Raw genomic sequence first — 14269 nt, forward strand, 5'->3', positions numbered from 1 at the left:
TCTCGGCAACGAGATCTCGTCGCCGAGATCTCACGACGAGATCTGAACCTGTGCATGCGCCGTCCCCGGACCGGCGGCCATCTTCCCGGCGGCCACCGCAACATGGCGGCAGCCAGCAAGGGATGTGCGCGGGGCCTCCAGGCTGCGAAGAAATGCCGGTGGAGCCGCTGCCCCTGCACCGGAGCACAGCCCGCTGCCACCACCGCAGAGCGCCGCCCGCTGCCACCAGCGCACCAACCAGAAGGTTAGTACCGTGTATTGCGACCATAAGACGCACCCCCCAATTTCCCCCAAAACTTGGGGGGGAAAAAGTGCGTCTTATGGTCGGAAAAATACGGTACATGTCTTCATGAAATAGCAGGGGTTGGCACCCACATTTTGGTTCAGACTCAATGATAAATGTTCCCTGAAGTCTATTAACCACTAAGCCAATGCGTTATAGCACCAGTGTAGTGGAGGGGATTTTATGACATCTCATCTATACTCTGAGAAAATCTACAGCGGGAATTGACGGATGCAGATTTAACAATGTGTCAATTCATGCTGTGGATACTTACCACCAATTTCATCCTTTGCAATATGGGGAGGTGGCGCAGTCAGGGTGATACAGGGGGAGGTGGCGCAGTCAGGGTGATACAGGGGGAGGTGGCACAGTCAGGGTGATACAGGGGGAGGTGGCGCAGTCAGGGTGATACAGGGGGAGGTGGCGCAGTCAGGGTGATACAGGGGGAGGTGACGCAGCCAGGGGTGATACAGGGGGAGGGGACGTCAGTCAGGGGTGATACAGGGGGAGGTAGTTCAGTCGGAGATAATTCAGGAAAGAGGCTCAATCAGGATGATACAGGGGAAGGTGGCACAGTCAGGGGTGATGCAGGGGTAGAGGGGCTCAGTCAGGGTGATTCCGGGGTGAGGGGGTTTAGCAGGGGTGATACGGGGGAGGGGTGCAGTCAGGGATGAGGGTTGATACAAGGGAGGGGTGCGCAGTCAGGAGTGACAGGAGAGATGAGGTAGTGGGGCCCTGATTTATCCCTAAGTAACTTAGCCCCTCCCCCTCTATCACCCCAGACTAAAGGCCCCCCTTTTACACTTACTTTTAGGCTGGCAGGGGGGCCTTCCTTCAACCTTTGCAGCTGCAGCAGGGAGTCCTCTATCTCCCTCTGCTGCTTAACACTGTGGGGAGGGGAGCGCGTGTTATAGGTGACAGCAGCTCATTACCTGAGCTGTGCTGTACGGCCAGGAGAAGAGGACACAATCAAAGCTAACACTGATTAGCTGTGCTGCGGCCAATCAGTGTTAAGGCCCCGTCACACAAAGTGATCTCGCTAGCGAGATCGCCGCTGAGTCACAATTTTTGTGACACAACAGCGATCTCGCCAGCGAGATCGCTGTGTGTGACAGCGATCAGCGACCGGCCCCCCTGCCGGTATCGCTGATCGCTGCAGGAAAGGCCAGGACTTTTTTTTGGTCGCCCGTCTCCCGCTGGCCAGCACGCATCGCTGCGTGTGACAGGCAGGAGACCAGCGATCAGCTGGTAACTAATGTACACATTGGGTATCCAAGGGACGTGCGTCCCTTAGATACCCGATGTGTACGTTAGTTACCAGCTCCCTGCATCAGCACGCTGGTAACTAACGTGCACAGCTACGCCGGGCGCTGGGCGTCGCTGTGCTGATCGCTGGTGAAGCTGTCTGTTTGACAGCTCACCAGCGATCACATAGCGATTCACCAGTGATCCTGACACCTTGATATCGGTGTCCGGATCGCTGGTGAGTCGCTATGCGTGACTCCAGCCTTAGCCTTATCGAGAGCTGCTCCACTCTCCCTGCTTGCTCATCGCAGGGAAGAGCGGTGACACAAAAAGTAATCAGGACACAAGAGCGCTGTATTACTCACAAATAGGGCTCCGCAGCAGGGCTGCCACCAGGAATTTCAGGGCCCTATACTGGCAAAATTTTCAGGGCCCCCTTGAGACTCTGCCCCTTGAACCTTCCACAGTCCCACTGTCCACTCTTGGAAAAACTCCACTTCTGCACCACGACCTCACCAATCACACATTATCAGTTCCCATCGAACACCATATCACATGCATAGCCAGGATCTTTTGTTTTGGCCAAAAGATTTTTTTCAGCCGCTACCACAACAAGGTAGACTCTTTTGGGACAGTAATACTCTGTTCTAACCTATTCAAAATTTCTTTAAATATCCAATACTCTTTTAGGTATATTTTTGATTATTTTTCTTCAAGGGAATGTGTCACATACATTTTTTTAAATGACCAATAATACCACATATAAGGGACAAATACAGTCATGCCATGGCCAGATCACATAATGACCTATAATACCACATACAAGAGACAAATATCACCACACCATGGCCGGACCACATATTACCTAGTTGTCAGTTAGGCCTGGGTTACAGATTTTGCAATGCGACTGATTGATTGTAACTATTGAGTGAGAATTGCATGGCACGCAGTAAATTACTTAGTTCAGCAGCTGTAGCGCTTTAGGAAAGACCAGGTAGTTGTGTCTGCTTAGGCCAGGTGATATAAAAACACTGAAGCTGTTCACACTCTGCTTTTTTTGGATGCCAGTTTTCTGTTAAAAAAATGCAGAGTGTTAGCAGGAAAAATGCTGCACATTATGTGCCTTTTTGATTCATTTATAAAGGTAAAAGAAATGCAGAAAAACCACTGGAAAAATTGACACGCTGCAATTTTTTAAAAGAACGCACAAGGGCTCAGAAACGCAAGGAATAATATTTTGCGGCTACTGTAAAATGCTCACTTATCCATACAGTATACAGGTATATGACGTCTGCTCATGCATTATAGATCAGGTATGTTATTAAAAATAAGACTCAATGGGGGCGATAATTCATGGACATACACACATTGTGTGCTGGCATTGAGGCACAGAGCGCAGCGCTCATCTGCAGACATGGCCGCTGTACAGTCACACTCTAGACCGATAGCACCACATATACCAGCACCCTGCAGGGGATTATTTATCGGGGGGGGTCTATTACACCAGGGGTCCAATGGGAATCTGCCAGGAAGGGTTAATTATGGCTTCAGGCCTGATCACAAATACACTAGAACCACAGGCAGTATAGGGCTCACACTGATTTATCAACAGGAAAATACATATACTGTGCACTATGTTACATACACTTTATACTACAGATACAAGGATCATATATACTGCACACTACATTGCATACACTATATACTACCAATACACTATTACATATATAAGGATCATCTGCAGTACAGCCATACACACTCATTTACAAACAAGAAAACACATATACTGCACACTATATACACATACTATCCTACACTATTATGTCTACTTACCTATGCTGCAGCAGGGCCTTCACCACCTGTCCCATCATCCCAGGACAGCAGACGTCAGTAGGAAGAATCCACAGCACAACAAAAGACTATGATGGCTGCTTCCTCTTCCAGTGCAGACACTTGTGACCCACCACCCCCTCCCCCGGTCCCGACTGCAGCAGGTGATGTGAGTACAGGGAGACTTGTACACTGCTGTTTCCTCTCCAGGAATAGTGGGGCCCTGGGGTCCCTCCTGCAGCCCACTGAGAAGCCCTAGTTCTGGAGCCACTAGGAGGCAGCATCACAGAATTGCTGACCTTTTCTGGCTCCAGTCTCTTCCTGCTGAGCTCCTGTCACTGCTGCCTTCATGTTCAGTGCAGGAGGATGTGGGAGAAGATGGAGGCGGAGCCAGAGCTGGAGGCAGCACTGAGCTCTGCACAGAACCAGTGCAGTGAGGACCTTGTGCATTGCATCTGGGCACTGAGTGCAGCGACATCAGAGAGGAGCAATGCAGTAGGCCCATAATGCCACTGACCCAGCAGGAAAGTGCCATCCCTGTACCTGGAACCCAATGAGTAGGAGGAAAAGAGGTGGGGCCCAAAGTGTGTGAGATGTGCTGCCAACTGTGTCAGTTAGTCCAGGCCCCTCCTTGCCTCTGCTGACCTGGCCCCTTACACAAGTAATGCCCTGATGGCTCCGCAGTCTGCAACAGCTGAACATATGAGCTGTTATCAGTGAGGCCCACTCTGCTCTCTAAGTAGCTCTGAGCAGGAGCCGGGAGTAGTGGTGACCTCATGCTGGGAGGAGTCCTGCTCTCGGCTCCTCCCACAGAGCAGTGAATATCAATTTTTCTTTAGCAGTGGGGACAGCAGCAGCCAGCTTCTGCTTCCTTTCACCCCCCTGCTGCTCCGCTGACACCAGGGGCCCCCATAGCAGCTGCCCACTGGCTGGGGGCCCCTGGATGCAGTGGTAGCCCTAGGCACCTGCTGGCCAGTATGCCAGCATGTGTCAGACGTGCCTCGGCCCACCGGAGAATCCTCCGGTGGGCCAGTCCGACCCTGTTTGTTATACTCACCTGGGGGGAAGTTGGATCTGAGGGGTGTCGCTGGTCCTGGTCCATCATGCTTCGCGTGGACGACGAGTGCTACGTCAAGTACACAGTCTCCCCGGCTTTTAGCTTCTGCACAGGCGTTCTTCTCTGCCCTGACTACGGCAGAGCAAAGTACTGCAGTGCGCATGCCATAAGAAAAGTGAAAGACCCCTGACGCATGCGCTCTGCAGTACTTTGCTCTGCCCTAATCAGGGCAGAGAACGCCTGCGCAGAAGAGCGATGCTGGGGAGACCGCGTGGATGATGCGTCCCTGTGTCATCCACACTAAGCACAGAAGGAGGACGGCATCGCAAGAAGAAAGGAGGCGCTGGACCAGGACCAGACACCCTTCGGACCCGACCGTCCCCCAGGTGAGTTTAATGAAAGGTGTTTTCTCCATTGCTTCATTGGGTGACACAGGAACCATGGGACACAGGAACTATGGGTGTATGCTGCTGCCACTAGGAGGCTGACACTATGCACATGAAAAAGTTAGCTCCTCCTCTGCAGTATACACCCCACCGACTGGCACTAAATTAATCAGTTTTAGCATAGTGTCAGTAGGAGGTGGACCGGATCTTTTATTAGACTCTTATCTACCTCAGTGTGCGTTGTTCCCTTTCAAGTACCCGGAGGGATACAGTGTGAATAGTCACTACTGTACTCCCACAAAGAGACTGAGTACGGCGTGTACTGCCACACCATATCCTCATATGTCCTCCTGGCAGGGCCAAGAGCCTTAACACAGAAGCGTGTTCAGGCGACCCGGATCAGGTCCTGCCTTCCATTTCCCACCGACTTACCCACCAGAGCCTGTCGGTGTGAGGAGACGTGAACGTCCCACGGCGGACCCTCAAGCGGAGCCCGGATGTCCAACCTTCAAGGTATTGGAAGGTATGTTCTTCCTTCCCCAGCCCAGAAAGGAGATTGGAAGACGAGATGGCTGGAGCTGCCGCAAGAAGGAAAGAAGAGGGAAAAAAAAGATTTTAGGGGTAGCTCATGCAGCACCTCCGTATCGGGCTCCCGTGGACCCCTGGAATCTCAATCTAGTCCTAGAGGCCCTAACGTTTCCCCCTTTGAGCCTCTCAAGGAGGTTCCCCTGTCCTTTCTCTCGTGGCCATCACCTCCATCCGGTGCGTCTCGGAGTTGGCGGCCCTTTCTTGTCACCCTCCTTTCTTGGTGCTTCACCAGGATAAGGTGGTCCTGCGGCCTCCACCTTCCTTCTCTAGGTGGTGTCCGCCTTTCACCTAAATGAGGACATCGTTCTACCTTCCTTTTGTCCTGCTCCGGGTTCATCCTCTGGAACGCTCCTTGAACAAGCTAGACCTGGTCAGGGCGGTAAAGATCTACTTGGTTAGAACTGCTTCGTTTCGAAAGGCAGACTCCCTTTTCCTCTTTCCAGATGGTGCGCGAAGAGGCCTGCCGGCTTCCAAAGCGACTATTGTTCGCTGGATCAGAACGGCAATTTCGGAGGCTTACTGGGTCAAGAACAGAATGCACCTTCCTGGGATTAAGGCTTACTCTACCCGGACAGTGGGCGCCTCCTGGGCGGTGCACCACAGGGCTTCCGCGCTGAAGCTTTGCAAAGCTGCAACCTGGTCTTCTGTCCACATGCTCGCAAAATTTTACAAAGTCCATACTTACGCTTTGGTGGACGACAGCCTAGGCATAAGGATCTTGCAGGCGGCTGTGGTGAGTTCTCTGACTTAATGGAAGTTTGCTTTTCCCACCCCAGGGACTGCTTTGGGACATCCCATGGTTCCTGTGTCCCCCAATGAAGCGATGGAGAAAATAGGATTTTGGGTTGCTTACCGTAAAATCTGTTTCTTGGAGCCTTCATTGGGGGACACAGCACCCTCCCATGTTTTACAACTCCTGATCTTTATTCTGTGTGTTATTATTACAGTTGTCTGATTGTTCTTTCTATTCTGTTGCTTCTATTGCTTTCTCACTAACTTAATAATTTAGTGCCAGTCGGTGGGGTGTACACTGCGGAGGGGGAGCTAACTTTTTTATGTGCATAGTGTCAGCCTCCAAGTGACAGCAGCATACACCCATGGTTCCTGTGTCCCCCAATGAAGGCTCCGAGAAACAGATTTTACAGTACGCAACCCAAAATCCTGTTTTTCTTTTGTCACAGGCTGGAATAGGGGCATATACACTGCATATTAGTATGCTGTGTATAAGCACTGAAAGGTGACGGTCGTATCTCATATGGGGTAAACCTGGTGACAGGTTCCCTTTTAAGGCTTTTTTGGACATTTGCAATGAAACGCAGAACAATCTGTATCCGTGCTACCAATGATCACATCTGAAAAGGAAAACATAAATTGTTAAAATTCTTTAATCAACATTTCCAGGACGTCCACCTGACAGCACCATGGAGGACGTCCTCCTCCTCCTTACAGGGACAGGAAAGCACACGAGAGGTTAAAAGATCATGTCCCACCCCCTTAGTGTTTTTCCTGTCCCTGCACGGAGGGACACACGAGAGACTTACCGGAGGGGCTCAGGGGATCGTGCGGCCAGTCCAAGCCTTCCCCTATCAAGAGGTCCCAGGGCCGAAACTCTCTGATGGGGGAGTCCCTCTGCTCCAAAGGCCAGGAGCAGGACGACGCTCCTGGAGGGAGCCGTTCCTCCCGGTGGGAGGCTCTCGGCTCCAGGACTCACCGCCATAACAGGTGAGGGTCGGCTCCCCGCAGGCGGCTGGCCGAGTAGGCGCCGGCAGAAGGATGGGCGCAGTCGGCGCTGGGCTCCAGCAGCGCCATGATAGGCGGAGGTCGGGCCCCGCAGGCGGCGGGCCGAGCACCCGCAGGATGGCTCCAACGGCGGCGAGGTCAGCGCTGGAAGGCTCCAAGCAGCTGAGCAGGCACCGGGGGAGAAGCAGAGCGCGGTCGTGCACAGGAGCCTGGGCAGGAAGTGGAGGAGGCGGCCTATCGCGGAGAGGTCGTGCGTCACATTCGGTGATGTCAGACGCCGGCTTTAAATCCCGGGCGCACGCTCCTGAGATCCACAGCGCTCTGCAGAATCGTGCCAGAATGGAAGGCAACGCTCCAGCAGGTGGAGGGGTAAGTGCGCATAGCGCAGACCACCCTCCCTCACCCTTCCTCAACCCAGATCTGAGTAGGTGCCCCTTCTGTATTATTAGGAGAAGGGAATCCCGGCAGAATCCCCCTCGGGGGTGAAGGACCCGGCAAAAGCCACCTCCAAATCGGTCCGATGCCCCATATGCAGGGTAAAGCTGCCAGACACCTATAGCAAGACCCTCTGCGGACCCTGTACCTCAAGGGTCATAGGCGAGGAACAGCCATCCCTCCTTTCCGAAATGAGATCGCTGATAAGGGAGGAAGTTCAGGCCTCTACAGCCAGCTTCACACGGCGTCAGTCCCCCAGCCAAGGGCCAAGTCGCAAGCGTCCAAGGTGGGAAGCAGACCCAGTGTTGGAAGCAAGCCCTAGCGAGGAGTCCGACTTCCGGGATTCAGACCAGGAGGAAGAAGGCGAGATCCTGGGGGATAGACAGGATCAGTGCAGGAAGTACCTGTTCAGACTGGAGGACACGGACGAGTTGGTCCAGGCAGTCAGAAATACTATGTAGATAGAGGAAGTCCCTAAACCACAGTCCAGACAGGACTTAATGTTTGTAGGACTAGTGGCCTGGAAACAGGTAGTGTTCCCCGTAAGTGAACACATCAAAACAATGGTCCAGGAGGAGTGGAAAGAGGCAGAGCGTCGGTTGATACTCTCCCGAGACTTTAAAAATAGACTGCTTTTTGATCCCGAGGAAACACGGGTATGGGAGGAAGTCCCTAAAATAGATGTCCCAGTCGCCAAGGTTACCAAAAAGACGGCCATCCCATTCGAGGACTCATCACGTCTCCGAGACCCGATGGATAGGAAGGCGGATGTCTTGTTAAAAAGAACATGGGAGACGTCGGCGGCTCTGATTAGGGCCAACATAGCAGCCACCTCGGTGGCCAGGTCTATGTTTTTGTGGATGGGGCAGTTGGAGGAATACCTAACCAACAAGACCCCTAGATCAGAGATCCTAGCATCACTTCCTCTCATGAAATCAGCCACGGCGTTCCTGTCGGACACATCGGCTGAATCAGGAAGGTTTGCAGCCAGAAACAGCTCCCTCTCTAATGCGGCCCGGAGAGCAGTCTGGCTTAAATCCTGGTCGGGGGATAACGCTTCTAAAACAAAGCTATGCGCCATCCCCTTCTCGGGCCTGAGGGTATTTGGTCCAGCCCTTGATAACATTCTAGAGCTAGTGTCTGATAAAAATAAGGGATTCCCGGAGGAAAAACCCAGGCGGCCCCAGTCCTTTCGGAGAGGCTCCTTCAGGAGACAGACGGAATTCAGGGGTCGGGCAAGGTCCAATAGAAGCTCCTATAAGGGCTCCTTCAGCCAAGGTGGGAGGAACAGGGGTCCCTCATTCACATCAACATCTAGATCGAGGAGGCAATGACGCCATAGGTGTTGGGGGGAGACTTCGCCACTTCGCAGCAAACTGGTCCCGAGTCACCCACAATCGGTGGGTCCTCAGAACCATCGCGGAAGGCTACAGTATAGAGCTCTATTCACCTCCCCCCGACAGATATATTGCCCCCACTGTCGTCCTGGAGGACTCCGCAATGTGGACGGATCTTCAGGACATGGTTATCTCAAAGGTCATAATACCAGTTCCCCCGACGGAAAGAGGAAGAGGGCACTACTCTTCCCTGTTTTCGATCACAAAACCATCCGGCGAGGCCCGTACCATCATAAACCTGAAACCACTAAATGCCTGGGTCAGATACAAGAGATTCCGGATGGAATCGATCCGATCCGCAATCCCCCTAATAGACAGGGACGCCGTTATGTGCACCCTAGACCTAAAAAAGACATACTACCAGGTGTCTATCCATCCCTCATCCCAGAGCCTACTAAGGTTTGCGGTCAGTTTACCAGCCCGGACCTGCCACTTCCAGTTCCAGTGTCTTCCATTCAGGTTGGCCTCAGCTCCCAGAATCTTTACAAAACTGGTGGTAGAGGTGGTGGCCTACCTGAGAGATCAGGGTAATGTGATCATTCCATACCTGGACGACTTCCTACTGGTGGCAAGATCCAAAGAAGCACTCATTCGAGACAGGATCTGAGCAACTACCGTAATGGAGTTCCTTGGCTGGGTGATCAACTGGGAGAAGTCGGACCTCAGGCCAGACACCAGAAAAGTATTACTCGGAGTCCTCCTAGACTCAGCCGACAGAATATCCTGGCTACCCGAGCAGAAGCAGAAGACTGTTCAGGCCAGAACCAGAGACCTGTTGAGGCGTCAATGCTCCATAAGAGAGGCAATGGAGGTCTTCGGCCTCATGACAGCCTGCATCCAGTGTGTCCGATGGGCCCAATTCCACTCGCGATTGTTACAGAGAGAAATCCTCGCAAGGTGGGACAGAAGTCAGGCGTCGCTAGACAAACCCCTAAGGCCGCCAGAACGAGTGAAGGAGTCCCTTCGGTGGTGGACACAGTCCAGAAACCTTCAGGTGGGCGTACAATGGACAACCTCTCCATACGTGGTAGTCACCACAGACGCCAGTGCGTGGGGATGGGGAGCCCACATAGAAGGGAAGATCTTCCAGGGGAAATGGCCAGCAGGCATCAGGACCAGATCCTCCTATTTTAAAAAAGAGAGCTCTTCGCGATCTGGGAAGCGTTGCGGAGAAACCAGTCGGTACTAAAGAGTCGTCACGTCCGCATATTATCCGACAATATAACGGCAGTGGCATTCCTGAAGCACCAGGGAGGGACCAGACATCAACCACTACAGGCCCTGGCAGGAAAAATATTCACGTGGGCAGAACGAACAGTCCGATCAGTGACCGCAGTACACTTAGAAGGTTCCCAGAACGAAGTGGCAGACTACTTGAGCAGCCAACAGATCCACCCGACAGAGTGGGAACTGAACGTAGAAATCTTCGACCATCTTTGTCAGCGTTGGGGGACCCCCAGTATAGATCTTTTCGCAAGCCGGAAGAACTCGAAGGTCCCCAGATTCTACTCCCTGAATCCGACGGACCACCCGGAAGGCGTAGACGCCCTGAGTCAAACTTGGGGAGAATCCCTCTCTTTTGCGTTCCCACCACTGGCTCTCATACCGGCAGTGCTCAGGAAGATACGCGAGGACCACGCAAGAGTGATGTTGATCGTGCCATATTGGCCGAGGAGAAGCTGGTTTCCCCTTCTAGGAGCCATGGCAGTAGGAAATTCAGTCGAACTACCCCCGTGGAATGACATCATCCACCAGGGCCCGATCCACCACCCGGACCCAGCAAGACTCCACCTATCGGCTTGGATCCTGAGAGGGACATCCTGAAGGCAAAGGGATTGTCGGATCAGGTCATATCCACCTTACAGGCCAGTAGGAAACCGGTGACATCCGCAATCTATCGAAAAATATGGAAAAGATTCTGCCTGGAGGGTGGCAGGTCCGATCTTGGGGCAGGCACCCCTGACCTCCCTAACATACTAAGTTTTTTGCAGGCAGGTTTTAATAAAGGCCTTAAGCCCAGCACTCTAAAGGTCCAGGTTTCAGCCTTGAGCGCCTTCTTCGATTACCAGTTAGCTTCACATCCCTGGGTAATAAGATTTATAAGAGCCACACAGCGCCTGCGCCCCATGATTAGGCTACGCTCTCGGTGAGAAGATAACCATCCTTGCTCTCACTCGTAAAACGGCCTTCCTAGTAGCCATTACCACGGCCAAAAGAATAGGGGAGATCCAGGCCCTGTCCACTAAGGACCCATATCTCCAGATAAGAGAGGACCGTATAATCTTAAGGTTAGACCCGGCATTTACCCCAAAGGTAACCTCTCCAAAAAATCTAAACCAGGTTGTAGTGTTACCATCTTTCTGTGATAATCCCCGTAATAAAAAGGAGCAGCGTCTTCACTCGCTGGATGTGAGGCGCGCAGTTATAGACTACCTAGAGGCCACCAATAGCTGGCGCATCGACCCGAACCTGTTCATCCTTTTTGGGGGTAGAAATAAGGGGAAGAGGGCCTCTAAGGCATCCATCGCGCGTTGGATTACCTCAGTAATCTCGGACGCCTACCAAGCTGAAGGCGCCAACCCGCCAGATTCCATAAAAGCCCACTCTACGAGGGCAGTATGGGCCGAACGGGCGGGGGTTGATCAGATCTGTAGAGCAGCAACCTGGGCCAGTCTTAATACATTCTGCAAGCACTACAAGCTTGATGTGTTAGCTGGTCAACAGACCGCATTTGGGAGAAAGGTTCTCCAGGCGGTAATCCCACCCTGAGGAGGTGCTTTGGTACTCTCCATGGTGCTGTCAGGTGGACGTCCTGGAAAATAGGTATTAGACCTACCGGTAATGATGTTTCCAGGAGTCCATCCTGACAGCACGGGTAGATCCCTCCCGGTTGTGTTATACTACAATGTTTTATGTTATGTCATATGCTGTAATATGATTGTTTCATTAAACTGTTACTAGCATCATCCACCTTGTGGTACTTGTTAAATCACTGAGTGAGAGGGGGTGGGACATGACCTTTTAACCTTTCGTGTGCTTTCCTGTCCCTGTAAGGAGGAGGAGGACGTCCTCCATGGTGCTGTCAGGATGGACTCCTGGAAACATCATTACCGGTAGGTCTAATACCTATTTTTGGTTGCTAAACTTTTCATGAGGCTGGCTCATGCACATTGTAGATGGTGGCCGAACCTTCCAAAATCAGCTGGATCAGTTGGGGATTGATGAACAGTGGATGGCTGGCAGTGGCTTATCCTTCTCTCGCTATTTGAAAAATAAAAATAAGTTTTTGGCCGTACTGCTTGTAGCCTAAGGTTGTGGTGTTTAGTGTAAGAACAAAAATGTGACTATACTTTGTCACTTATAGCAAGTAAATGCATCACAGTTTCTGATATTTGAGCCATGTGTTTTTTATGCATTTAAGACTATTTGCACTGTTTTCTGTAAATTTAGCCCGTCAGCACGTTTTGTACATGGAATCTATGGTATGGCTGTATAGGCGCATCTTCCCCCCAATAAAGAGTATCTATCACCAGATTTATTGCCATCTAATCTAAGAGCACCATAATATAGAGATCCTGATTCCAGTGATGTGTCACTTACTGGGCTGCGTGCTGTAGTTTTGATAACATCAATGTTTTATCAAAAATATATTTTCTCGTTATAGGACTAGTAAACCGGTCACCATATAGTCCTCCATATTCATGAGCTCTGTATTAGCCCACCCCCACCACTGATAGGCAGCTTTCTGCCTATGCAAAGTGCACACAAAAAGCTGCCAATCAGTGGTGGGGGCCAGGTGTACAGGGCTCTGCATTCAAAGAACTGGTAGATCTGCAGCAGCTAAAACAGGGATCTTATAAAAGCTACAGCAAGCAGCCTAGTATATGATACATCGCTGGAATAGCAGTTTCTGCTTCTTCTTTATGCTGCTCTCAGGTTACATTGCAAAAACCCGGTGACAGATTTCCTTTAAAAATATATAAAAATATATATTTTTGTGTAGAAATTAAATGTGCCAGTTATGAAAAATTTAGCATAGAAAGAAGCCATATGCAGATCAGCCTAGAAATACATGGTGAGGGGAGGATCAATGCATTTGGGCTGCTTCTTCTCGGTGTAACACACCCACAGTGATTCCAGCCTCATTTGTATATGGCTTCTACACTTCTCATGAATGCACATCAGATCTCTACAAAAATGTATAATTTTTATAGGGAGACAAGTGCCTTTCCAGCCATATCACTACTTCCATGTGTACAAACATGCTGGCTGGTTTCTTTAACCCCTTAGTGACAGAGCCAGTTTTTTACATAATGACCAAGCCAATTTTGCAATTCTGACTACTGTCACTTTATGAAGTTATAGATTGTTTTTTCGTGACATATTGTACTTCATGTTAGTGGTAAAATGTCTTCGATATGACTTGCGTTTATTTATGAAAAGAACAGAAATTTGGCAAAAATTTTGAACATTTTGCAATTTTCAAACTTTTAATGTTTGTGCCCTTAAATCAGAGAGTCATATCGCAGAAAATAGTTCGTAAATAACATTTCCCACATGTCAACTTTACATCAGCACAATTTTGGAAACATTTTTACTTTTGTTAGGACGCTATAAGGGTTAAAAGTTGACCAGCGATTTCTCATTTTTCCAGCAAAATTTACAAAACCATTTTTTTTTTTTTGGAACCACCTCACATTTAAAGTGAGTTTTGGGGGGTCAATATAACAGAAAATACCCAAAAGTGATGCCATTCTAAAAACTGCACCCCTCAAGGTGCGCAAAACCACATTCAAGAAGTCTATTAACCCTCCAGGTGCTTTATGAGAACCAAAGGAATGTGGAAGGAAAAAATGAACATTTTACTTTTTTCATCAAAAAATTACTTTGGAACCAATTTTTTTTATTTTCACAAGGGTATCAGAAGAAAATAGACCACAAAATTTGTAGTGCACTTTCTCCTGAGTACGCCGATACCCCGCATGTGGGGGAAAGCCACTGTTTGGGCAGGCGCATGGCTAGGCTCATAAGGGAGGGAGCACCATTTGACTTTTTGAACGCAAAATTTGCTGGAATCAATGGTGGTGCCGTGTCACGTTTGGAGACCCCCTCATGTACCTAAACAGTGGCAACCCCTCAATTTTAACTCCAACCCTAACACAGCCCTAGCCGCACCACACACCTAATCCCAACCTTATCCACAACACTAACCCTATTGGAAAAATAGAAATAAATACTTTTTTTATTTTATTATTTTTACCTAACTAAGGGGGTGATAATGGAAGGTTTGATTTACAATTTTTTTTTT

At 50.3% G+C, this 14269-nt stretch overlaps 1 protein-coding gene across 3 annotated transcripts in view; it reads left to right on the top strand.

Annotated features, from left to right (window-relative positions):
* The window catches only part of OGFOD2 (2-oxoglutarate and iron dependent oxygenase domain containing 2), a 52235-nt gene that overhangs the window by 30738 nt on the left and 7228 nt on the right, over positions 1-14269 (top strand). The window lies entirely within an intron of this gene.

This window comes from Dendrobates tinctorius, unplaced genomic scaffold (genome assembly GCF_039654945.1).
Source record: "Dendrobates tinctorius isolate UK_male_01 unplaced genomic scaffold, ASM3965494v1 ptg000090l, whole genome shotgun sequence".
Lineage (NCBI taxonomy): Eukaryota > Metazoa > Chordata > Amphibia > Anura > Dendrobatidae > Dendrobates > Dendrobates tinctorius.